General features: G+C 35.9%; 1 protein-coding gene across 3 annotated transcripts in view; it reads left to right on the top strand.

Annotated features, from left to right (window-relative positions):
• Positions 1-1,598: 1,598 nt before the first annotated feature.
• The window catches only part of LOC149959843 (neuromedin-U receptor 2-like), a 185,581-nt gene continuing 159,418 nt past the window's right edge, over positions 1,599-27,761 (top strand). For 2 of the 3 annotated variants that reach the window (XM_090166551.1, XM_090166550.1), the window contains exon 1: positions 1,599-2,005. The gene's annotated coding sequence lies outside the window, so the exon portion shown is untranslated. Of the gene's footprint in view, positions 2,011-27,761 lie in introns of all 3 variants that reach the window. The other variant, XM_090166549.1, reaches the window with a different exon arrangement.

Here is a 27,761-nt window from a genome sequence, read left to right as displayed (position 1 = left end):
AATTTAAAGCATTTATTTAGGACTAGGCGAATGAACATTGGCTAAAAGTCTTTGACTATGTGGAGATAAGTTTGAGCGTGGTCTCATGCTCATGTTCACCCTGCATCTCACTGATTCCCTGAAGCACACGATTGAATCTGATGAAGTTTTCCCTCGAATCCTTCCCCATCTCGTGACGGTTGGAAAATTCAAAATTCGAACATGACGACCAAATTTCCGCTCATCATAGTAAAAATGTTTAAGTATTTATATTAAAAATACAAAGATCACGAAGCCACAGAAGGCTAATGTGTGATCTGAAAAGTAAACCAACAAAAATAGATTAAAATGAACAACTATTGAGTTGAAATATTTATAGAGCTCGGGGAAACGGATAAATTAACCGCCAAAATTTCAATAAATCATAAAAAATCCAATTAACTGTTTATTTTGGGATATTATTCACGACTATTATACGGTTTAATATGCAAAACAAATAAGTTTTTATGCGGATAATTTTCGGATATGGATATAAAAGAAATGAACGGAAAATTTCCTATCCGAACGCCGAGCCCTAAATATTTAGAGTACAAAGTCATGATGTGATTGCCTTGCGGAATGAAGCTTTTGATGTTGATTTGAGAACTTCAGGTGCAATCGCATTCCAATCATTAAAGACTCTAGTTGATAAATGGCAGAGGATTTTACCAAAGGTTTGACCAATTTAGCTTGATAACCTCTTGTATGAGTACTAGTTGTTACCGTAAATAGTTCATGAAATACGGCAGTGCCGGGAGTATTCAGGGATCGAAGATAAAGGCCGTAAACCTAAACCAGATCATTAATGCGATGCCGAACTATTGGATCAAAGATATTAAGAGAATTGCTACGTTGATTGTTCAGACCACGAGTTAACTTCGTAAAACGATGAGGAGATTTGCTGAGTATGACTTGATCACTTTAAATTAATACTCGCTGTTATTTAAAGTGTACCATTGGCTTGTGTCAATTAAGAATCGTTTAACCTTGTCAGCCACGCAGCTAGGAGCAACAAACACAAGGAGAACGCAGCTAGCCTTTAAACACGCTAACGCGGTGATGTGTACAAATTTCATTGGACGAACCTTTACGCTGAACGTTTTACGAGCGGGGGCGGAAGACAATTTCCGAATTTTCCCCTTCCGACGGCAGCAGGCGCTAAAGCGTCTACCCAATGAAAAATGTGCGCGAGAAAATGCACGACTTTTGACGGGTTGCGTTCTCCTTGTGTGGGGTGCTGCGTTTGTCGCTCCTAGCTCGCAGACACCCGATAGTTTTCACCAAATTTCAATAGCTTTGGTGGCGATCATTGGCAAGGGCCAGACGAAAGTAGCGTTCACGATTTGAATGAAAAGCTTTTCTTGAAACGTAGGTTAGCCTTTGATCTTTTGGGGATCTCGCCAGACGGAGAGACGCCTCGTGGAATGGCCCCCTCTTAGCGCTGGAGGGGGGCTCCGACAAGAAACGGGAGAGGAGATTGGGTCGGGCTTCACCGCAATGGCAGAGCGCGCGTGGACGAAGGCGCTCGAAAGGGGTTTTTATCTCTCTCGGCTATTGGAACAGCGCGCCCGCGACGCAACGGACACTCGCTCGCGAGCTCCGGCAACGACAGACACGCTTCGCTCTGACCCCGAGACGAGAGATCTCGCGTAAAGGATGAAACGACAATTACTCCTCTTGCCATTCTTGATTGCTGGCCAGAGTCGCTGAAAAAGTGAACGCGCGTTTGTTTTCGAGAAAAAATTAACTTTGCGCCAAAACGTTCATAAAGGCAAACGGGCGAAGGGTCTAAAAATAGCACGCTAGCGCGCGCCCGTGTGCCGCTGCCCTGACTGATGCCGACCCGAATATTCTAAAAACAACGCGTCATTTCTTCGAAGGTTAATCTTTTTAATAGCTTCGTGTTTATCCGTAAGGATTAGTTTCTCAACTACGAAATTGACAGACAGAATTGAGGCTGCTATTATTTAGTCGCCACTTCAGAAATGTAAGGTAGGTTTTTAAAAATGTTCGTAACTGATAAAATAATCATTCACTTTGCACTGATAATTCCCCATAGTGGCGTAACCTGGGGGAAAGCAGCCCTTACCCCCGTAAATGTATGGTTGTGTGATGAGTTCTTTTATAAATATTTTCAATCAATTATGTTTATTTTGCACTGATACCTCCCCCCCCCCCTACAGTGGCGTAACCGGGGGGGAAGCACTCGCTACCCCCGTAAATGTATGGTTGTGTGATGAGTTCTTTTATAAATATTTTCAATCAATTATGTTTATTTTGCACTGATACCTCCACCCCCCACAGTGGCGTAACCGGGGGGGGGAAGCACTCGCTACCCCCGTACATGTATGGTTGTGTGATGAGTTTTTAACTAAATATTTTCAATCAATTATGTTCATTTTGCATTGATACCCCCCACAGTGGCGTAAACAGAGAAAAGCACGCCCTTACCCCCGTATATGAAGAGTTTTTAATTAAATATTTTCAGTCAATTACAAGACACTCTCCCCAACCGCGCAATAACTTGTATGATTTGAACCATTGCGTTATTTTTGAATTTTCGTAACAAATTGAGCGATTGACGTAAATTCTTGATGATAACGTAATAAAATGTCGTCAGAGAAGTTAAGGACACGACGTTATGGTTGAGAACTTCTACCAACTTTGTACGCAGCTGCTACCCGTTTAAACTTTAACTTAACCTCTCTAATTTCGTTAATTACTTTTCGTCTGAGACACAATTTAACGGTTGAGCTCGTCGGTCCTTCACTTACAATTTATTTCTAGGTTGTTTCGACGAGTATCAGGCGCGTCATTTCAGAAGCCTATATATGCGACTGATATTAAAAATTAGGCTCGTCAATCAGAGCGTGTGCAAAATATACGTATTATCATAAGTATGACAATTAACAAACATTATTACCGAACTAATTGGGAGCTGTTTGTAAATGACGTAACGCTAAATGCGTGACAGGGCCCGGGGGAATCGGTCGCTGTAATTTTACGTCATTCCAGAATCTATGGTACTTCACATATAATAATTCCATACCAGAATCTATGGTACGTCACATATTATAATACCATACCAGAATCTATGGTACGTCACATATTATAATACTATACCAGAATCTATGGTACGTCACATATTATAATACCATACCAGAATCTATGGTACGTCACATATTATAATACCATACCAGAATCTATGGTACGTCACTTATCATAATTCCATACCAGAATCTATGGTACGTCGCGTATCATAATTCCATACCAGAATATAAACTATCAACTATTTTAAACCACTTTAGCTTGCAATAACACTATGATAAGTTTTAGAGATAAAAATAAATAAATTTGTTTAATTTTGAAAGGTTTATGGTGATATTGTAAGTTTGGGGGGTGGTGGGGTCTACCAAATGTTACTTTTCGTTACTTGGAGTAGGAAGCGGTATCGAAGAAGTGGTTATTTGTTTTACATAACTTCTCAACAGTATTATTATTGATATTGCTCAACCACGATTTACTTCTCAGCACAGAGCCCTCTAGTGTCTAAATATACTTTTATCAAGGACGATAATATACTACTCAGTTCGGTTGCGAGTCCAAGTTTTAGCTTTGTGAGACTGTCAGTGTCGAAAAAAAGTTCCGCCAGGATATTATTATTTAAATAATAGTAATTGTCATACTAATTAATATTATGTTACTTATGATGATACGTATATATTCCACATTATCTGATTAACGTATTTTATGGTTTTGTCCGCGTTGTCATAGGTTAGCGTATTTTAAGTTTTAACCTCGAATATGATAAATCTGAAACCACAATTTAAAATTAGGGTGCCTTTACTACGCAGTTCATCGGTTGATTTATGGACTTCAAAATTTAATTAAAATGGGTCATTTTAACTATGCCTACGACCACGACAAACATTTGGTCATTTGACTCTTACAACGGTCAACGGATCCAGGTTACTCAGCCTTTCAGGTCGTAATTTTCAGATATCCGAAGATATAATCAGTTATTCACATTATTTTTAAGTTTTTTATTTCCTCCCCAAGAAATCTGATCTCATATTGTATCTGATTCATTAACCCCAGTAACCGATCCTCTTTAATTAATTTCACTTGATTCGGTGAACTGAACAGTTATCTGACTTTCCGTATAGTAGATATTAGTGTTGTAAGTCGGAAAAGTTTCCGGAAAATTACCGAGGCCTTTTTTTCCGGAAAATTTTCCGTATTTTTCCGAAAAATATTAAAAACGTTTTCATTCCATGATTTGTCTAATATATTGTTTGCAAATTTAAATAAAGCGGCATTTTCACCTCATTTTTTCTAATCTAAAAGTAAAACTAAACCTATAGACTAGTTTAAACTGGTTAACAATGTAACACTATTAATGTTTTGTAGTATGTTTACTGATATTAGTCATTTTAAATCGATAAAAAGTTTAAAACATTAAAAACCCTTGAAAAGTAATTTATGTTTAAATTTTTTATTTTTCCGATTTGCGGAAAATTTTCTGGAAATTTTTCCGCATTTTATTTTTCCGGAAAATTAACCACCCTAGTAGATATAATATCTTGTGGAAAGAAATCAAAATAAATAGTGATTAAAATTTCGTTGGGAATTGAATCGAGGGTAATGTCAAATCGAGAACTGCGAGGGATCTGAAATCCACTCCACTTTTGTTTTTCGGTTTACATTGAATTCGGATTAGGTATGGGACTAAACTGTTTTTCATTTTGAACCGTGATCTGATAATACCTGAACGTAAATGCGGATAATCTGAGATCTGATTTACCACTATTGTTTCTGTTCAGATTACGCAATTGTCATCTGTTTATCGGTTCGAAGCACTATTCGAGTCGGTTATTAGGAAACTTTATTCGCTAAGTTCAGAGTCGACTTAAGAAAATATGCAAAAATGTTTTATTCATGAAGATCTAAATTTATTTGCATCGAAAACTGGGTTGAAAAAACCGTTATTACATCGCCGAGGCGTTGAACAATGTTTTAATTTACATATTTAGTTTAGAATTTCTTATTAGCAATTGGCTTATTAATTTTTTTTATTTCTTCATTTCGTAACATTTTATATTATTAGCATAGCTCCCTCCGGAATTATCAAAATAACTAGGGCAAACAGGAACGTTTTAAATTAAAAATGCTTAAATAGAATAAAGTAGAAACGAAATTTTTAAAAATAGGATCCAAACAAAATTAATTATTTAGTTGAACTAAATGGGGTAAAATAGGAAACAAGTTTTAAAAAATAGGATCCAAACAAAATTAATTTTTTATTTTAACTAAATTATCTGAAGAGCTGACTTACAAGGAGACATCCCGAGATGTTTCTCCCCGATTTTTTTCAAACTCGGGGGTTGAGTAAACCTTCATGTACCTTGATAGCTCTCAAAGGGAAAGTTTCAAATGACCAATCATTTTGCCATGGCAACCAAAAATGTTTTTCACAACTCAAATTTAAACGTTCTCTGAATTACAATCCGTGATTTTCCCATGCTATTTTACGTAGAGAAAGTTGAAACTTGAGTTGTGAAGAACATTTTTGGTTGGCATGGCCAAACGAATGGCCATTGAAACTATTTCCTTCAGGAGCTTCCAAGGTCCATGAAGGTCTATTTAACCCCCGATTTTGAAAATAAAATCGGGGGGAAACACCTCGGGATTTCTCCTTGTTAGTTTTAAATATTCCCGAAAGCTTCCACATCAGCCTTGGGAATTTGGGAAACTGCCCATTATGAAAAGAGTATTTCAAGTCGATTTTGCTACTCCCCGGATTTATTGAAAATGTGGTACTTTAGAGACTAAATCCCTATTTGATAGTAGTTTAGGGACCTTGAAAAACAGGGACTTTTTGAGCTCTGTAATATTTTGAAATATATTTCGTTACCTCTACCAAGAATTGATCTATTGATCTATATATAAATAGATCAATTCTGGTCTCTACTTTCTTTTTATTTTAATCTTTCAGAAAAATTATATTATTGTTATCATAATTTTAAATGATTTGTCATTTCGGTTTCTGGTATATTCTTGGTGGTATGAAATGAATAATATTCTTATTATATACGATAAACAATAGATAATACACATAATATAGGTATTGAAATTACATAGGAATTCAAAATAGGAAGCCCAACCAAAAAATTAAATAACTGAATTAAATATAAGATTATATTTTGAAATTTATAGGTTTATACGAGGCACAACATTTAAATATAAGCAGTTTCTATGATATAAGATTATATGTTGTAATTTATAGGATTATAAGGGACACAACATTTTATTATACAGGATTATACGAGACACAACATTTTATTATACAGAATTATAAGAGACCCAACATTTTATTATACAGAATTATACGAGACACAACATTTTATTATATAGGATTGTCCGAGACACAACATTTTATTATACAGGATTATACGGGACACAACATTTTATTATACAGGATTGTACGGGACACAACATTTTATTATACAGGATTGTACGAGTCACAACATTTTATTATACAGGATTATACGGGACACAACATTTTATTATAATGTACAGGATTATACGAGACACAACATTACACTCGAAGGATTAAACCATATTTACTTTGAATTATACGAGACACAACATTACACTCGAAGGATTAAACCATATTTACTTTGAATTATACGGGACACAACATTCTTGCTCCAAAGGATTAAACCACATTTACTTTGAATTATACGGGACACAACATTTCACTCCAAGGATTAAACCATTTACTGAAAATTGTACGTTATTTTCGATAGTTTTTGCTTTGGTAGAAAATTGCAATTTTAAAATACAGAGGTTAAGGCACGGAAACGTGTAGGGTAAACTTGTAGGAGTGTAGACGCACAAATTACCCGTTCTCGTTTTCTTGCCGTTTTCTATAGCTTAAGCTGTCTACTATCTATAATTTGTTTAATTCAATAATTTTTATATTATTCCAAACTTGATTTACGCTTTATTATTACTTTTTATTTATCTCCCAGTTTGTGACATTGGCAATTGCGAGTGAACACCTCCTTTCGCATTGAGTTTAAAAGTTTTCTCCCCACTGATTAAAGGGGTTTTCCCCGAGTTCTTCAGTTTCCCATTTCCATAAAAACTTGTTGTCATTTGTTGAGATGAACTGTAATAGTGAGTTTAAGGAGCTTGTGGTCCGCGTGGCATAAAGGGCTTTACACCACCCTCCGCAGGGCCGGATTAACCAATAGGCCGAATAGTCCTGGGCCAAGGGCACCAAGCCTACAAGGGGCACCAAGAGGGTTTGAAAAAAATAAAAGTGCAAAACTTTAATCATTTGCTTTTCACAAAATATTTTCCGGAGTAATTTTAGTAAATGCGTCCACCCTATGAACCAAAATCGTTTCATTGTCACATTCCCTGACGGACTGCCGTCTAGCCCCTGACGACATACTAAATCTGGCAGCGAAATGAATTTTCCTTCCATTTCTCAATTAAAAATTGAGGAAGCGCTAAGCTCGCTTCGCTCGCTATTCTAACGGGGCACCAAAATTAACTTGGGCCTAGGGCCCCATAAAGTCTTAATCCAGCCCTGACCCTCCGACGCATTGTAACCCGGCCAATTGAATTAAAGCAAGTGGCGGCTCGACGTGAAGTAGTTCTTTTTTCAATAGATGTCGCTAGCGTCGAATTAAAAAAGGCGGTACTTAAAGGTCCCCCTCGCGTTGATTGGATCATTTGTTAATTGATCAATAACATAAATTACATCAATTATAAACAATATTTTTACACGGGATATATATGATTTAGGTTAAAGTCCACTAAATAGAGTATAAGCTGTCTAGCTATAATACTCTACAATGGCTCTCTGACGACGTTACCATTTTGCTATCTTTAATTTTAGCTTCCTTTTCCATAAGAAGAATCGGATAGATTCATGGCCATCTCTAATAACAAGGTCCTTTACATAATAATTACCTCTCCGAGGGGACTTTGTACCCTAGGAGGGGTTATACAACCAACGTGTTTGTCTGTCTGTCTGTGGGTGGGTGGGTCTGTCTGTCTGTCAGGCCTGCGAACGCGTTCGCATTTTCGAGGCAAAGGGTAATCACTGCGTACGCAGTTTCTTAGAATCAGGGAAAAGGTTTTTCCAAAAGCGCCCTCTTTTTGTCATTGGTGTAGTATAATTTTTTAATCGGCCGGGATTCGAACCCGAGCCCTCTTGAACGACAGGTGAGCGTTCTACCGCAGAACCGCGGATACAGTTACGCTCCTCTGAAAATTAAAAACTCTTACGAGGAGAGGTATATTTTGGCTTGCCAACTTGTTTTAGTTATTACTTGATCATTTCAATTACTATTAATTTTAATCATTATTTCATCTTTTGAGATTAAGGGATAAAATAATCAGGCGTAGTGAATGACATCTGCATTTCTACAAATATCACTCGTGGTCACTTTAATCGAACTTTTAAAAATTTAATTTAAGGTTTTTCAATAATTTTCTGTACGCTCCTTTAGTCGCTCGCAGCTTACAATGAAAATTAATTTGTACTAAATTTATCCAATTCTTGAAATCTTGAATATTTAATATTAATTAAGCAAACGCTACACATTTAAATTAAATCAAATAATACATTCAATTCCGTGGAGGATAAACGAATTTCACGTTCTAGACGATAGGGGCGCTGTTGGTTGACTTTGAGGGGGAATCTGTAGCGGTCTGTATAAATATATCAAGGGCCCCCTAAGTTTGAATTGGGCATTAGGGCCCATGGCCATGGGCACTAGAGAGGAGCGGAAGAAATCAAAGATCTACTCTACACAATTACTACCACAATTTTAAAATTCTTTATGCTTCCTGTAAAGGGAGTAGAAATTAAATTACTCCCCCCCACAATTAATACCTCAATTTTTAAAATTCTTTATGCTTCCTTTAAACGGAGTAGGAATTAAATTACTCCCCCCCCCACAATTAATACCTCATTTTTTAAAATACTTTATGCTTCCTTTAAAGGGAGTAGGAATTAAATTACTCCCCCCCCACAATTAATACCTCAATTTTTAAAATTCTTTATGCTTCCTTTAAACGGAGTAGGAATTAAATTACTCCCCCCCCCACAATTAATACCTCATTTTTTAAAATACTTTATGCTTCCTTTAAAGGGAGTAGAAATTAAATTACCCCCCCCCACAATTAATACCTCAATTTTTAAAATTCTTTATGCTTCCTTTAAAGGGAGTAGAAATTAAATAACTCCCCCCCCACAATTAATACCTCAATTTTTAAAATTCTTTATGCTTCCTGTAAAGGGAGTAGAAATTAAATTACCCCCCCCCACAATTAATACCTCAATTTTTAAAATTCTTTATGCTTCCTTTAAAGGGAGTAGACATTAAATAACACCCCCCCACAATTAATACCTCAATTTTTAAAATTCTTTATGCTTCCTTTAAAGGGAGTAGGAATTAAATTACTCCCCCCCCACAATTAATACCTCAATTTTTAAAATTCTTTATGCTTCCTTTAAACGGAGTAGGAATTAAATTACTCCCCCCCCCACAATTAATACCTCATTTTTTAAAATACTTTATGCTTCCTTTAAAGGGAGTAGAAATTAAATTACCCCCCCCCCACAATTAATACCTCAATTTTTAAAATTCTTTATGCTTCCTTTAAAGGGAGTAGAAATTAAATAACTCCCCCCCCACAATTAATACCTCAATTTTTAAAATTCTTTATGCTTCCTTTAAAGGGAGTAGAAATTAAATTACTCCCCCCCACAATTAATACCTCAATTTTTAAAATTCTTTATGCTTCCTTTAAACGGAGTAGGAATTAAATAACTCCCCCCCCACAATTAATACCTCATTTTTTAAAATACTTTATGCTTCCTTTAAAGGGAGTAGAAATTAAATTACCCCCCCCCCACAATTAATACCTCAATTTTTAAAATTCTTTATGCTTCCTTTAAAGGGAGTAGACATTAAATAACACCCCCCCCCCCCCACAATTAATACCTCAATTTTTAAAATTCTTTATGCTTCCTTTAAAGGGAGTAGGAATTAAATTACCCCCCCCCCACAATTAATACCTCAATTTTTAAAATTCTTTATGCTTCCTTTAAACGGAGTAGGAATTAAATTACTCCCCCCCCCACAATTAATACCTCATTTTTTAAAATACTTTATGCTTCCTTTAAAGGGAGTAGAAATTAAATTACCCCCCCACAATTAATACCTCAATTTTTAAAATTCTTTATGCTTCCTTTAAAGGGAGTAGAAATTAAATAACTCCCCCCCCCCCACAATTAATACCTCAATTTTTAAAATTCTTTATGCTTCCTTTAAAGGGAGTAGAAATTAAATTACTCCCCACCACAATTAATACCTCAATTTTTAAAATTCTATATGCTTCCTTTAAAGGGAGTAGAAATTAAATTACCCCCCCCCGACACAATTAATACCTCAATTTCTAAAATACTTTATGCTTCCTTTAAAGGGAGTAGAAATTAAATTACCCCTCCCCCCCAATTAATACCTCAATTTTTGAAAATTCTTTATGCTTCCTTTAGAGGGAGTAGAAATTAAATTACCCCCCCCACAATTAATACCTCAATTTTTAAAATTCTTTATGCTTCCTTTACAGGGAGTAGAAATTAAATTACTCCCCCCCCCACAATTAATACCTCAATTTTTAAAATTCTTTATGCTTCCTTTAAAGGGAGTAGAAATTAAATTACCCCCCCCCCCGACACAATTAATACCTCAATTTCTAAAATACTTTATGCTTCCTTTAAAAGGAGTAGAAATTAAATTACTTACATTCTATAACTTGTTTTTAACGTAACTAGCGCAATCACCTCTAGCTTCTGTTAAACCTGGTGGCAGAAAGGAAAATTAGTTAATGTATTTAATCATTTTTTTTCATCAGACCAGTTCAAATGTAGAATTACGGGGAAATTGCTTTGGGATCTACCAAGGCACAGATATTGAAAAGGGATTAAAAATATATTTTTAGTATTCTTTTAAAAACTTAAATATCTTTGGTTATATTTCATAAATGTTCTAAATTAATTTCCATCTATTGATCAGCAAGAGATGTATATATTTTAAATATCTTTTCTTAAATTGCAGCCTTGAAAGTGTAAAAACGTAAAAGTCTGAATTTTAAAAGTATTAACTTAGCTGCTCTAACTTCCCCAACGCTTTGAAATCCCACAGAAAACTTTGTTCGGCTTAATTATTGCTGCTTGCTAATCCGATTATTTCAAACATTTCTTAATCTCCAATTTCCTTTAAATGGAATATTAGAAAAAGTTCCAATATTATCCGCTCCCTGGCTGTGGCTGTTGAAATTGTCGGCGCTGTTTAGAGGTTTGTTGCGGAGGTAATCCCTCAAACTTTTGAGAACTTACGTGTATATTCCTTCTGGGACTGCAGCTTATAGTTCTGTTTTACCCCATTTTAAACTCCAACTTGATTTAAAGCGAGTGGCAGCTCGACGTTAAATAGTTCTTTTTCAATAGATGTCGCTAGCGTAGAAATAAAAAAGGCGGTATTTATAGGTACCCCTCGCATTGATTCTAAATTGGGCATTAACATAAATCACACCAAAAGTAAATATAGGAGAAAGTCTATCACTGCCTCTAGATTTTACCTTCCACCATGCTTGACACCCTTTTTAAAGAGCTAGTGATCACGTGATATTTCTAACCAATAAGGATAGCGCATTACGCGCGAAGTAGTGCATTTGTGGTATTCCGGTCCGCGCTCAAGAGGAAAATTTTGAATTTTATTCCCTGGCAACCATGTCACCGCCTCGCGATTTCAAATAGTCTCTCTGTCAAATGCTGACCATTATTTCCTTCGATAACGGTTGATTTTAATTAATAATTACTATATCAATTGTAAAATAAACAAAAAAAAGCTCGTAGCTATTATTTCGGTGAAACTTGCAAATTGTTAGGCCTTAACACCGTAGATTTACCAATTAGTCCCGATCTCCGCTCTTAGATGGCGCCACGCTCTCCACGATTTAAGTGAGCGTTATTCTAGTTACGGTTTATTTCTTTTCAAAAGTCGCGTTATTATTTTTAAAATGTCGCATTTTAGTTTCTATCATATATCTACTTTATTTAGGAACTAAATTAACCAAATTATCGAAAGCAAAAGTTTAATATTCACGTATTTTATAGAGAACTATTTTTCATCGTGGCGGAGTACAACCGATACCTTTGTGTCCCTGTAAAGAGGCGAGGGGGAAGTCATTTCCGAAGCCCAAAAATTTTACCCCTCAAATAAGACGTCGTGCGGTTGGAGCACAAGTGCCAGACTTTTTCCCCCTATTTACTTTTGATCACACCAATTATAAACAATATTTTTACACGGGATATATAATTTAGGTTAAATTCCACTAAATAGAGTATAAGTTGTCTAACTATAATACTCTACAATTGCTCTCTGACGACGTTACCATTTGGCTATTTTTAATTTTAGCTTCCTTTGCCAATAATAGATGGCACCACAAGGCACACTCTCAAGTAAAGTCGCATTTTTCGAAGAATCGGATAGATTCATAGCCATCTCTAATAACAGGGGGCCTTTTCATAACACAGGTGGTAATGATAGAGCGCCATCTCTTGAAGAGAATACGAAACAATATTAATAAGTATTATTATATTAATTGAGCATATTACTTACATTTAATTAATATAATTTGGTTAATAACTGTGTAATACAACGACTATTGTTACAATCATATGACTAATGGTTTAAAAAGGGCAGAACACCCACAGATCAAACCATTAAAGGGACTTTCAAGAGACACTCTAGTCAATTTAAAATACGTCATTCGGTCGCCGTTCGTTGTGAAGCCAAAGTTACGACCGAATGACGTATTTCATATCGACTAGGTCTTTCTTGAAAGTACCTTTAACATATAAAGGTACTTTGGTATATTTTGGTTATTTATTAAACCTTTTTATTCATTCTTTATATTTTTATACATTTTAGTTTATATCTAATAATAATAATAATAATAATAATAATCCCCTAAAATCTGTGATACGAAAATATATCCTCTGATAAAATGTAAAAATATGAATAGATGTCACGCTTTGTTCAGAAAAAAAAATGTACAAAAGAATTTCTTTTAGCCCTTCTTGATATGGAAAAATTACACCTTGTCAATTGTAACTTGTAAGTCTTCTAAATAAACGCCCACACCAGTAAGGTGTGGGCTTAAACTGAAAAAAAAAAATAAATAAAATAATAATAATAATAATAATAATAATAATAATATATATATATATATTATTATTATTATTATTATTATTTTTGTTATTATTATTATTATTAGATATAAACTAAAATGCAAAATGTGTTTTAGCTACGATTTTGAAATTTTAGGTTGTTATAGAGTGCTCAGGGGGTCAACCAACTATGAAAATGTCAATGACCTTGAACCATGTCTTCAAGGTCATTCTAAAATTAACTTGGGAACCGTAAGAGCTACGAAGTTAGTTCCAATTCGAAAGTTGTTCCCCGTCATATTTTATGGTTAACTAGCTTTTACTCGATCTGATTTGCGAAATAGGAAGTTGAGCAATGTTAGGCCAAAATCAAGAAGGCCGTTAAGTTGATAACGTATTAAAGACGATGTTCAACTGATACCTTTAAAAGTACTCTTGTTAGAGTACTGGAATTTGTTAGACAACCTCATCGTGGTTGAGGGTCTTTAATTTGAAAATTTCAGCTCCCAAAACTCGTCTTCTAAAACACATAACACCCTGTATATATATTATTAGATATAAATAAATATATTATATATTAAAAAAGTGTTTTTGTCAAATTAAAATTTCTATTTATATATTGCATTAAAAATTTAGGAAAAAAACCATAATTAATAATATCAGGACTGGGAACAAAATCCCTATTTACCATAGCTTTACTATATTTTAATATTATGACTCCTATCAAATGAACACCCATTTTGGCTTTAAATAATAAATCTATTTTATCCCACGCAATATTATGTGGGGGGTTCTGGTATATATGAAGAGCTTGAACTGAATTTTCAGTTCTTCAATGTTTACCGTTTTTCTAATGTTCATTGGAAGTACCTCTATCTATTAAATGTAACATTTTTCACAACTACAATTCATTTTATAAAAGGCAGGATAATCCAATCTGTCCCGCTTGCTTTTTTAATTCGTCAAAATATTGACGGTCTTATTTAGGGGCTAAGCGCGATACCACAATTAGTTACCATTGATATCAAGTTTCCTATTCTTTGTGAAATACCGGGTAATAACAATAAAAATAATCAGCTAGGCTAATTCCCAATAACCTACTTAATATTTATATCAACTTGCACAAATTTACTCACCCAGTGCCACAAACACCGTTGATGATGCTAGTATCAAATTGACTGTTTACCGCAATTTGTTTAAGAAAAAGCAACTCTCCATTCAATACAGAATTTGTTTTACGTATATTTATTGCTCTGAATACAAAAGTATTAGAAATAGATATCTTCTGACTCATTCGATGCTCAGAATTGATGTGAGGTCGTGTAGTTTCGGGAAACTTAATTGTAAGCCAATGAAAAGACCACTTTTGGGAAAACTATTTTATTTTCAACAAGTTCCGTGGAATTCTGTGGTTTTGTCACGGCGCGACGTACAAATCCTTTTCAAAACATTTCCGGGAAAACGATCGATTTAATCGAAAATAACCCGAGAAATGGCGTAACTTTAAACTCGAAATTCGATTTCGCGCTTACCTCCTTTTTAATATTCATATACACATTTTTCAGCGTCGAAAAAAAGGTAGAAACATAAGTAGGCCACTGCGTACTTGGACACCTGTTTCTACCATTCGAAAATTCATGGTTCAGCGGGGTTGGCAAAAATAGGTTTTTTCCGGGATATGTGGGAAAAAGTGGTAAAAACCGGAAAAAACCGGAAAAAAGTGGAAAAACTCTTTTAATGTTAAATTTATCATTGATATATCTGTTAAGTGACTAATTTGGTCATTGCAAATAGGAGAGATAAAAAAAGGCCAGAAGAAGAGTGAATAGAAGAATATACTGCTTTTATTATTTATTTTTATTGAATTTTGCCACTAGAGGTGGAAAAAACCATGGAAGTACAATTTTCCACACGGTTTTTAACAGGAAAACTATAGGTGGAAAAAACCGCGGAAAAATCTAGTTTTTTCCACCCTTGTCAAAATTGTGGCAACCCTGTCAGTTTCAGCATAGTCTATGGTTTCAGTATACATTACACATGGCATTTTGATTTGACCACTCACGCATTTTTCTCAAAATCTATATATCTGGAAATGTTAAATTTTTCTGGATGAATACACTTGGTAAATTTCAGAAAAATCGTGGAATTTTTCACGGTTTTGAAAAAAAAATATTTTACCGCTAGGTGGTAGACGAAAACTTTCAAATAAAAAGTTGTTGAGCGTACTCACAAACTTAAAATAAAGTTAAAATTTAAAAACCCTATTAAAAAGTACTGCTACTTCATGGATTTTCAATTTTGAAGTTAAACAGTATTTAAAGTCCCTGCTGCTTGGTTTTGCGCTTGTTGCAGCCTACTTCCAGAGGATAGTAGGCCACACTTTGAAGCTCTCTGGCGCTCTTTGGACTCATCGTAGGAAAATGGGAAAAAAACAGGCATACTTCTCAACTCAACCCCTACAACTCCTTCAAATTTTTGCATATCCTTTTGAAACACCCTGTATATATATAGAATGAACCTAATATAATGAATTGCAGATTTTATTAAGAGAAAATAAAAATGCGTAGACACCGAAAAGGAAAAATAAATTATTCTGTTTTTTATTTTATCATAGCGATAAATGCTTTAGTCTCATTCGACCGAAATCCCATTCGACCGAAGGCGGTTTTTGAGGTGTCCCATTCGACCGAATTCCGCCGAAACGTGCGGTTTTTATGTGTCCCATTCGACCGAACGCTGCTATATAAATTGGCTTTTGGAATGAGCATGAATTATATTTTTATCTTCACCTAGTCAAGAAAAGTAACTGAACCAAAACTGAAATAGTAAACTTAACCAACTCTAACCTAACCTAACCTAAACATGGATCTTCGATAGTACATACCTTATAAATAAAATACCAAATCATCCCGCCAATTGGGCTACATTTTAAAATTATTTCGGTCGAATGGGAATAAACGCGATAAATATCCTGGATTTTTTAGTGAGCCTTCAATTAAACAGCGCGTGGCATATCAATTTTAATTAGATTCTATTAAAAAAATCAAACGTTGATTAGTTTTATTTCAGAAACGATTAAGTCATTTATATCTTAAAACTTAAATCATTTTTTACGCTATCTATGCACCAGTTTTATAACCATTTCAAACCGAATTATAATGCTTTAACTGATAATATTTGGGCTTAACTTAACGACGATATTCAGCTACTAGTGCTCGGAATTGTTTATTCATTATCCAAAAATTTTCCGATTTATTTAAAAAACGTTGGTAAAAAGAATATCATTTTAACTTATTTAATTATGTTTTTTACGCAACCAAGCATTTATTTGAATAAAAGTGGCATTTATTTAAATAATTGTTTGTTTTATTTAAATAATAGGCTTATTCACTTTCGATTATTTAAACATTTTACAATTTTTATTCAACTATTGGTTATTTAAATAAATATTATTTAAATATCGCCGAGCTTATTTTATTCACATGTGGATAAAAATTAATCGAATGCCGAGCATTAAGATTTCAGCCTGCCTCGTTTCAGGTAAAACAGGAAGTGAACAGCGTGCTGATATTATACTCTCAGTCCACGTTAAATCATGTTTGATAAGAATTATCAAGAAAAATATAATAATCAGCTAGGCTAATACCCAAGGCACCACCTTAGGCCTAAGTCATCAAGCGACTTTTAAAGCCATTAATTCAGGTGGCCGGGTTATGATGCGTAGGAGTCTATCTATTACCGTTAACCTCAACAAGTTTTTATAAACGCCTTAAACCAGTGGGGAGAGAACTTGCAAACTCAATGTTTAAGGAGTGGTTCCGAGTTTTCACCCAGTGCCACAAGCTGGGATCAAACCCGGCTCCTCTTGCTGCGAGGCGAAAGTGCTGACTATACTCCGCCACCGCAGACCCATTCCATTTATAGTAGCAATGTAGCATAAGTCTATAACTATATTTCATAAATTTGTCGGTTTGTTTACATAATTTCTGATAGCAACGTGTAGAGTGACGTAGAATTGACGTCAAACCCGAAAAGATAACTGTCTGTAGCGATAAAAATACGCAACTTAAAAACCTTTTTCGAGCGCGGCTAATAATGACGACGACGCAAAGAGCACTCATTATTCGTATTGACTTCGTCTGAAGCAGGGACGTCATTACAGCATTTTAAAACAGTTGTCTAAAAGGGCAAAAAGGCCTCAAATTTAATACTTTTATGGAGTTTTAATCGAAATAGCTGTTGCGTAATTCCTAGTGATTTTCAGGATAATAGACAGAACCAAACCTTTTCCCAAGAAATTCCTTGTACTTCATCCGTTTCTGAGTTCGTAATAGAAAAATTCGTGAACTTTTCTAGCTCACCAAAATTCAGGGAGGGAACAATTCCCCCCCCCCCCTTGCGCCACAAAAATGACGTCCCTGGTCTGAAGTCCACCAAAAATGTGTGGTCAATCAAGAAATGGCTCTGAGTAAACATTTAACACAAGTTAGGGTCGCCCTTATGGTAAACCTTACCCTTACTATAAAGTTATGTTTATAGTCAAGCATGGAACCAATTAACTTAGGGACCTTTCGAAAAAAGAACAATAACCGTTCCCCACGCCACCTCTCGGAGAAAAGTGGCTAAACGGAAATCGTAGAATTTGTTGGGACAAACAAATCTTCGTGCGAATTCGCGGCGTCGTGCGGCGTGTTTTTAATGTTAGGCCTAGTTTTAAAATGTCTGCTACAAGTAAGAAAAATGTGATAAAGTTATTAGTCAAAAAATTACCAAAGTAATTAATTCAAATAAAACGACCGTTATAACATAGCCTACGATAGTAGATAGGTCGCATCATATTGTCAAAACCGGTAGAGCAATAGAAATACGACAGGTGGCGCTTTAATCTATCACTTCTCCACGATTAGCACTTTCGCCTCGCAGCAGGAGGAACCGGGTTCGATCCTAGCTTGTGGCACTGGGTGAAAACTCAGAACCACTCCTTCTCTCCCCACTGGTTTCCCCTTCCATAAAAACTTGTTCAGGTTAATGATAGTAGCTAGTGTAGGGAGCTGTTGGCTCGCGTGGCATGCAGGGCTTGCCACCACCCTCTTACGCGTTGTAACCCGGCCGCCTGAATTAATGGTTTTATAAGTCGCTTGATGACTTAGGCCTAAGGTGCTGCCTTGGGTATTAGCCTAGCTAAACGTGCGACACCTTTGTGTTTTATTTTTTATACCTCGGCATTTTTTCGGATGCATCCTTATTAACAAGGTTGTGCTTATATTAAGGTTTTTGCCCCCACTCTCGTTAAAATGTTGGCACGCGCCTGGTTAGAGCGTCAAGGGGACTTATAACACACAAAAAAATTATCTCAACATAAAAGTCATTCTCATCTAGAAGCAACAAACACAAGGAAACACGCTAACCCAGGGTTGTGTACAAATTTCATTGGACGAGCCTTTACGCTGAACGTTTTACGGGCGGGGGGGAAGACAATTTCAGAATTTTCCCCTTCCGACGGCAGCAGGCGCTAAAGCGTCTAACCAATGAAAACTGTACGCAAGAAAATGCACGATTTTCGACGGGTTGCGTTCTCCTTGTGTTTGTTGCTCCTAGTTCTCACTAACAAGTGTAAGTTGAAAAAAAATTCATAATTGCAATCTTTCGGTTAAGGTGTCAACTTTAACTTTAACCAAAAGTGACATAATTACCAAAAAGTGTGTCAATGTTATCGTTTTTGAAATGAATGTTGGCAGGGGGAGGGAGGCTATTCATTAAGGAGGGAATTAAGTTCAAAAGTAGAAATAGTGCCGTCTGGCGGGAGCTTCGAGAATTAAGGAAACACCGGGGAGAGCTACCGCCATCTATCTACGTTTTTATACAAAACCCGAAAGAACAAACCAACAAGGGTGCGCATCGTCCATCCTAGCTTAGCCTCCTATGTGGTCGATCTCGATAGCAGCATGCAGTAAATTAAAAAGCGACGTAAGACCCAAAAGTGTGTCAATTCTACCTTCGCGCCTGCTAAAACATCTAGCGAGAGCTAGTCTCCCTATAGACTACATAACCTACTAGTTGGAATAGTACTAGCAACTTTATATTTAGTCTTTAGTCTGGCGCGATTTTCTCTCTTCGATTTACTCGCCCGTAGACATACGTTCTAAAACGCCTCACTCGGCGGCGCTGGAGTGGAGGAAATTTCAAATTTTGATGACGTAGATCGTACGACTCTCTTACCCCCGATCCCAGCAACAACAAGCTACCACTGAACGATTTACCTTTCTGACACTCTTTTGGGTCTTATGTCGCTTTTGGAAAATCTTTAGCATTGGAAAGTATAGGAACTCGCGCACTTTAAAGGGGAACGGCCAAGCTTTTCCAAATATGGCCTTATTTCCGTATCAAAAGATTAACAAGACGTTCAATATACTAACACGTACCTTTTTTTGTCTTGAAAAAATAGCATTTGGCCCAAAAAGTTGAAACGAAAAATAACGCCACGTGTTTGGATTTGAATTTTCGCCGCCATCTTTGGGGCTGCCGCCAGCGCCCCTAGCCCCGTATGAGCGTTTTGCGAATTATCCTAACTTTTAAAATCGCGCAATTTAGGCTTAAGTCTCTTATAACTGAAACGCGCCGCGCGTGCCAAACAAATTTTTTGCATCTTCAGCAGCTCGTGCTTTTACTTTGTTTTTCTGTCTCACCGACTTCTCACCAGGTGTCGCGGCGGACGCGCGCTTTTCGATTTCCCGAAATTTCTATATTTTATTAAAAATTAACCACTCAATATTTTTGCTGCGGTTTTCGCCATAAATTTTAGTTTTTAATGGGCTATAGGGCTATTTAACTGGTTAAAGCTTGATCGTTCCCCTTTAAGGGTATCTTACATATTAAAATTTAACTTGAATACATTTTCAATCACCTTGTACATAATTTAATAACATAAGAAAAATGAGCTTGTTTCCCCGCCTCTGGGTAGTGTTCACATTTCTCGGGCCGATCGAAAACATTAAGATAAGGGCAGCAAGGGTCAAGTAAATCATCATTGAGCGATCGAGGGTGGGTAATGATCTATCAATTGTTGATTTTATAAAATGCCTTTACGCTTGCCCAACTTGTTGAAATGTTGCCCAGGAATAGTTCAGCCAATGCCTAAGAATGAGTTCATAAACTCTTTAGTGGGAGAGAAAACAGATCCACAGCTGAAGCGGGGAGGCAACGTTTCAACAAGGTTATTTTATAAAAAGAACGTACCATTTACCATTATAACCCTAATGGCAGAAGAAAATGAACCGAATTTATCGGACTGCTATGCTCCCCATGTTGGAGGCGTTATCCTTATGAAGTTACATTTTGACCTTGAATTTAAAATTTTGCGCGCTCCTAGACCGAAAAAAAAGTTTTTGTTTTTATGAAACCATTATTTATACATATAAATAGCTATACCCACAATTCCCAAGTGCAATTTATCGCGTCAAACGATGGGGGTGGAAATTAGCATTTATTTGATTCGATTTTCTTATTATTTTCATAAGGACATCGCCCTCCAATACTGGGCGCTATTTCGATAACTTCGGTTCATTTTTTTTTTAAATATAGCTAATACCCAAGGCACCATGCACCTTCGACCACATAAGCAATGTTGCTTGTGCGTGATCAAGTAACAGGTTTACTTCTGCTAATGGTTGAAAAGTTGTTTCAAGTACGGCGGTACCATGTGATAATAGTACACACATATCCCCATTTGGAATTAGGTGTAAAAAGAACTTTTAAAGGTAACCTTAGATTTGTTCCAAACCATACGTTCCAAAACAAATATGTTGTTCTACGTAATAATAATCAGCTAAGCTAATACCCGAGGCAATGAACGACTGTTGGAGCCTTCGAGGCTCTTGATATTAAATCTTAAAATGCCGCGCATTATAAACGTGTTCACAAAATTATGTCTAAGCCAGCGTTTCTGTAGGGATTTCAGAATTAGGCCAAGCGCTCACTGCACTTCGTAACGTCTATGTACTACCTTCCACAAGCCTTTGCTTCGTAACGGAGACAATGCCTTGTGGAAGGCAGGACGGATACGAAACGGAGAGCCAGTGGGCGCCTAGCCTAACATGTATGTAATAAATCCCTAACTGAGAGAAAAAGTCAATCAAGTCTAAAAACGTGTTTTAAATCTTCAATTTTGACCATAAGAAATTAAAAGTTAAAATGCGCGAAAAAAAGGCTCTCTCTTTCCAAATTTCCTTTTTGTTTATTCATCAAAATCTTATTTACTTTGAAAATGTATTTCGATGATTTAGACGGGCTTAAAAAGAATTTTTAAAACGCGATTTAATCTAAAGTACACAGAAACAGCCGAAGCTGACGGCAAACAATATTGTTTCAAAATATTTTCTAATACTTTGCTTAAAAAGGAGCTTGTAACATTGGCTAAAATGAAAACGGAAAATATTCGAAGCATCGAACTAAATCAATGATTCTGCACACAAGCTACATCGATGCTCTAAATTTCAGGTTTAAACTTTATCTGCTGGTGACTATCGCTTCCGAACCACGATAGATTGTATCTTATTTTGTACGAGAGCCCTTATAGTTTTTACAACAGTATCAAAATCAGAGTAACCCATTTTTTAAACCATCTGCAGAGAACCGCTATCCTCGAAATCACTGATACCCTCGACTACTACCAAAAGTAAATAGGGGGAGAAAGTCTGGCACTTGGGTCCAACCGCACGACGTCTTATTTGAGGGGTAAATTTTTTGGGCTTCGGAAATGACTTCCCCCTCGCCTCTTTACAGGAACACAAAGGTATCGGTTGTACTCCGCCACGATGAAAAATAGTTCTCTATAAAATACGTGAATATTAAACTTTTGCTTTCGATAATTTGGTTAATTTAGTTCCTAAATAATGGTAATGAATGGAAAAGGATATATTATGTTAGACAATGAATGGAAAAGGATATATTATGTTAGACAATGAATGGAAAAGGATATATTATGTTAGAGAATGAATGGAAAAGGATATATTATGTCAGGTAATGAACGGAAAAGGACATATTATGTTAGAGAAGGAATGGATCGAAAAGGAAATATTATGTTAGAGAATGAATGGATCGAAAAGGAAATATTATGTTAGAGAATGAATGGAAAAGGATATATTATGTCAGGTAATGAACGGAAAAGGACATATTATGTTAGAGAAGGAATGGATCGAAAAGGAAATATTATGTTAGAGAATGAATGGATCGAAAAGGAAATATTATGTTAGAGAATGAATGGATCGAAAAGGAAATATTATGTTAGAGAATGAATGGAAAAGGATATATTATGTCAGGTAATGAACGGAAAAGGACATATTATGTTAGAGAAGGAATGGATCGAAAAGGAAATATTATGTTAGAGAATGAATGGATCGAAAAGGGAATATTATGTTAGAGAATGAATGGAAAAGGAAATATTATGTTAGAGAAGGAATGGATCGAAAAGGAAATATTATGTTAGAGAATGAATGGAAAAGGAAATATTATGTTAGAGAAGGAATGGATCGAAAAGGAAATATTATGTTAGAGAATGAATGGATCGAAAAGGAAATATTATGTTAGAGAATGAATGGAAAAGGAAATATGTTAGAGAAGGAATGGATCGAAAAGGAAATATTATGTTAGAGAATGAATGGAAAAGGAAATATTATGTTAGAGAAGGAATGGATCGAAAAGGAAATATTATGTTAGAGAATGAATGGAAAAGGAAATATTATGTTAGAGAATGAATGGATCGAAAAGGAAATATTATGTTAGAGAATGAATGGAAATGTAATTTTAAGTGCAGGAATGATCACCTAATGGATTTTTCCTCTGTTCGCAATACTTTGAATCTATAATGAACTGGAATGATAAAATTGATATCAAATGAAATGGAATTGGTTGGAAGACAAACATTGAACGGAAATGAGATGGAAACTTTTATGCTTCAAATGCAGCTCTTCGGTTTACAGCTCAAGCTCAGCTTAATCATATATTTTCAAGTTTGCACTTGATTTCTTCAAATTGCGTCCAAATGATGGTTCACATCGCACCAATTAAAAATCCATATAAGGAAAATTACAATTAAAATGTCGGAAATATCTTAAAACGATTTTTAGCGTTGTTCCTCACGCTCAAGGAGGAAGATCCTTTCCCCTAAAAACCAACAAATCAGTCTCGATATCACATTGGTTCTCAGACGCGATTGAAGCACAGGCCGATGACGTTTTCATTGCAATTTCTTTGTTGCTAAATTAGTTATACCAAAAGTAAATAGGGGGAGAAAGTCTGGCACTTGGGTCCAACCGCACGACGTCTTATTTGAGGGGTAAAAATTTTGGGCTTCGGAAATGACTTCCCCCTTGCCTCTTTACAGGGACACAAAGGTATCGGTTGTACTCCGCCACGATGAAAAATAGTTCTCTATAAAATACGTGAATATTAAACTTTTGCTTTCGATAATTTGGTTAATTTAGTTCCTAAATAAAGTAGATATATGATAGAAACTAAAATGCGACATTTTAAAAATAATAACGCGACTTTTGAAAAGAAATAAACCGTAACTAGAATAACGCTCACTTAAATCGTGGAGAGCGTGGCGCCATCTAAGAGCGGAGATCGGGACTAATTGGTAAATCTACGATGTTAAGGCCCAATAATTTGCAAGTTTAACTGAAATAATAGCTACAGCTACGAGCTTTTTCGTTTATTTTACAATTGATATAGTAATTATTAATTAAAATCAACCGTTATCGAAGGAAATAATGGTCGGCATTTGACAGAGAGACTATTTGAAATCGCGAGTCGGTGACATGGTTTCCAGGGAATAAAATTCAAAATTTTCATCTTGAGCGCGGACCGGAATACCACAAATGCACTACTTCGCGCGTTATGCGCTATCCTTTTGGTTAGAAATATCACGTGATCACTAGCTCTTTAAAAAGGGTGTCAAGCATGGTGGAAGGTAAAATCTGGAGGCAGTGATAGACTTTCTCCCCTATTTACTTTTGCTACTACCAAGGGTGACCACTGAAAAACCCCAAAACATTTATAGGAATATAGGAAATTCAACAGTCGATTTATAGGATAATATAAGAGTATTTTCTTTGTTAATATAGGAACTTATAGGAGTACTTTCTAAAATTTAAATTAGTTTTAAGCCTCAGGGAAGTCAGATTAATAAGCAGACGACGATATTCCTAATTCAGATCAGTGCAGTTCTTTGGAGAATCATTTTACATTTTATCAAAGGGATTTAGTACATTAAGCGCCATCTGTATTATGAAAAGCGAACTAGGCACGCGGGAAATTAAAAAAAAACCGCGTGAAATACAAAATATTATCTAATTATAGGAAAATATACACTCTTTTAAATCCTTATTTGTGAGAGCTGCCATTTTATTACAGGTCGGATTTCAAACAGTGCATTCAAGGCCGCTTCACGCGGTCAAGTGCACGCGACGTCTCGAGCTGATGAGCACGTGCAGGTGCCCTTGCCTGTACTAATTTAAATTAGGCCTGTAATGAAATGGCCGACTTCTTAAAAGAGTGTATAGGAAAAATTATTAAACTATAGGAAAAATTATTAAATTATAGGAAAAATTATTAAATTATATGAAAATAAAGTAAAGCATTGAATTATAGGAAAAATTATTAAATTATATGAAAATAAAGTAAAGCATTGAATTATAGGAAAAAATTTAAAATATAGGAAGAATGGTCACCCTGCCACTAAAACTCAGTGGCGTAGACAAGGGGGGGTTTCTGGGTCCAGACCCCCCCTTGGGCCTACCTTCAACTGTACTAAATTCGCACCCCCTTCTCGACCCCCTTCTTAACATTCACATACTTCAACCCCCCCTGGCCCCCTTGGTGAATTTCTGGCTACGCCACTGCTACCACTAGTCTGATAGATAAAGTGATCTAGGTTAAATATTTTAAGAATAGAATTAGGTGAAATTTATATGCCACTAATATGAAGTAAGAGCTTGAAAGGGCTTGTAACAAAAATTATTATTGTCTTACAAATATTTTCCCGCTTAAAAATTGAATTTAAAGTAACACCGTGACGTAATAATAATAATAATAATAATAATAATCAACTAGGCTACTACCCAAGGCACCGCCTTAAGGCCAATTTTCATGCTCGCTGGTAGCGGATAAAAATCATCAAAATTCGCATCCGCCACTCGCAAGCGTGAAAATAAAGCTAAAATATCTGTTTGAAACAGATCGACGCGGAAAGTGAAAAAGTGTGTAGCGGAAGCGGATTTTGTCGATTTTTACCCGCTACCAGCGAGCATGGAAATGGGGCTTTAGGCATATTAAGTACCTCAACCACCGCCATTCGTAATAACATCCGCGTTTACCTTTAAAAGATGACGACAACCCTATTTTAAAATATTTTACAACTAAGGAATAAAGATTGGACAGAATACATCTGATTATTCTATGTAAATTACCATGACGATTTTTCCGTGGGAGCTTGTGTGCAAAGTTCGTAAGTTGTAAGATAATTTATTATCTGTGGTTCCTTTTATTGAAAATTGCGCCTTTAAAAACAGGGAAGAGGACTCAAGACTGGTTCACGCGGGCAGTGTTTTCCTGGTTTTCTATATTTTCTAGTTTTCCCGCGGTTCTGGCGCGCAGGAACACGACTGTACACACGGACACAATTTGCCGGATTTTATCACAGTGATCGCTGCCGGGGAACGAGGAAACGAATTACCTTTTTTTGAGGGACGTTGGGCTCGACCAGTCAAGGAGAGTTATGCCGTCACGTGGTAGACGCAAAAATTCTTAAGCCTACTTTTAAAGACTTTCAAAATCGCTCCTTATATCACGTGACAGCGAAACGCTCGCTGATTAGTCCAACTCAAAGAGCTTCAAAAACCGGGAAAATAAAGTAGAGATATTTCAACTTTTTTTCTCCGTTTTCTCGTTTACCGGCAGCGCTGACGGCGGAAAAATCCGTTAAATTTGGTCCGTGTGTACAGTCGTTTTCCCGTGCGCCAGAACAACGGGAGAAGGTGGTAAAACGAGAAATTAGAGAAAATCAGGAAAACACTGCCCGTGTGAACCAGCCATAAGGCCATCTATTGAGCAGATGGTTGTCTCAGGTAACATTGATTTCGAATAGGCCGAAGTCAATTAGCGACTTGTGGCCGGGTTTGAAGGAGGGATGTGGTTTTTTTTTTGGTTTAAATTGGGTTTTTTTAAACACTGCTTTATTTTACTTTTAATCTATTTTTCGCTTTTGTTTAAACGTTCATACATAAATATTTCAAGCGAATTAATGGAAAATATAGGAAAAACCATAAGCAAAAGTAAGGATTATCATCGAAAAACAGTAGCTAAAATAAAGTGAAATATAGGATGAAGAAGGGTACACGACGACGGAATGTTTTCGCGTTAAATACTACAGGAAAAAACCTCAGGAATTTATAGGAAGGTATTGAAAATATAGGGAATGTGGTCACCTTGTAAATGTTTTAGAAATGTAATTATTTCGGTAAGAAAATGTACAAACAATTTGGAATAATTTTATTTAATTAAAAAACAAATTATTAAAAAAACTATTGGTTTTTTTTTTAAATCCCTTTGTTTCAACCATGATTTAAACCAGGCAACCCTGGTTTTTTCTAGCATTTGGTCTTATCTTATTACTTCGCTTGCCTGAACATTGTATCTGTACAAACCCAGAGTAAGAGAAGCGGAAACCAGATATTCCTTAACAGAATATAAATGGTAACCACAAGTAACCGTTGAAATCTCCCGTCTCTGAAATTCGTAGTTTGAAGGACTATTAAACTCGAGAGCAAACATTTTAAAAACTAGGGTTTTCTGGAGCATTATAGAAATAGCTTTTTAAAGCGAATAAAACCTTTAGTATTTCTGTAGCTCCATCAAAAGGATTCCAATATAACCATATTCCGGTCCAGCTTAGAGCTAAATTTGCGGCCAGGGGTATTCATCAAAGAACGCGTTGCTTTACCCTTTATTTTTAAGTATCTTCATTTGTGGCTGATATACTCCCTTAGCGACATGTACTTGTTGCTCTCATTTTATCGCGTTATTAAAATTCAATGGCTCAAAGATGACCTCATTAAGCTTTTAATAAAAAATTTTAAGGACATTTCAAATTTGTGGGTATTGGTCCTCTTGTTAGTGAACCGCTTTCAGAACTCGAGGACAGGTCCCACTGCGCGAGGGAACTACGAAATATCTGGCCTCGGCAGCCGTTTCGTTAATTGGCAAGACATTCTTTTATTTGATTTTCACTTCATTTAAATGACGAATAATTAACCCACATTTCGATCTCATCAAGCTATAGGAGTATTCGAGACGTCATTTAAAATGTGTGCATAGTCAAAAAGTGGGTCAGTAGGTCAGATATGTGGTTGCGAAAGACTTCATTAGTTTCAGTCTCGTTGGTTAAAGGGGTTTTCCACCGAGTAATAGTGAGTGTAGGGAGCTG

The sequence above is a fragment of the Leiobunum rupestre genome, chromosome 2 (genome assembly GCF_980474605.1).
Source record: "Leiobunum rupestre chromosome 2, qqLeiRupe1.1.hap1, whole genome shotgun sequence".
Lineage (NCBI taxonomy): Eukaryota > Metazoa > Arthropoda > Arachnida > Opiliones > Sclerosomatidae > Leiobunum > Leiobunum rupestre.
This window is presented reverse-complemented; position numbering and strand designations above follow the sequence as displayed.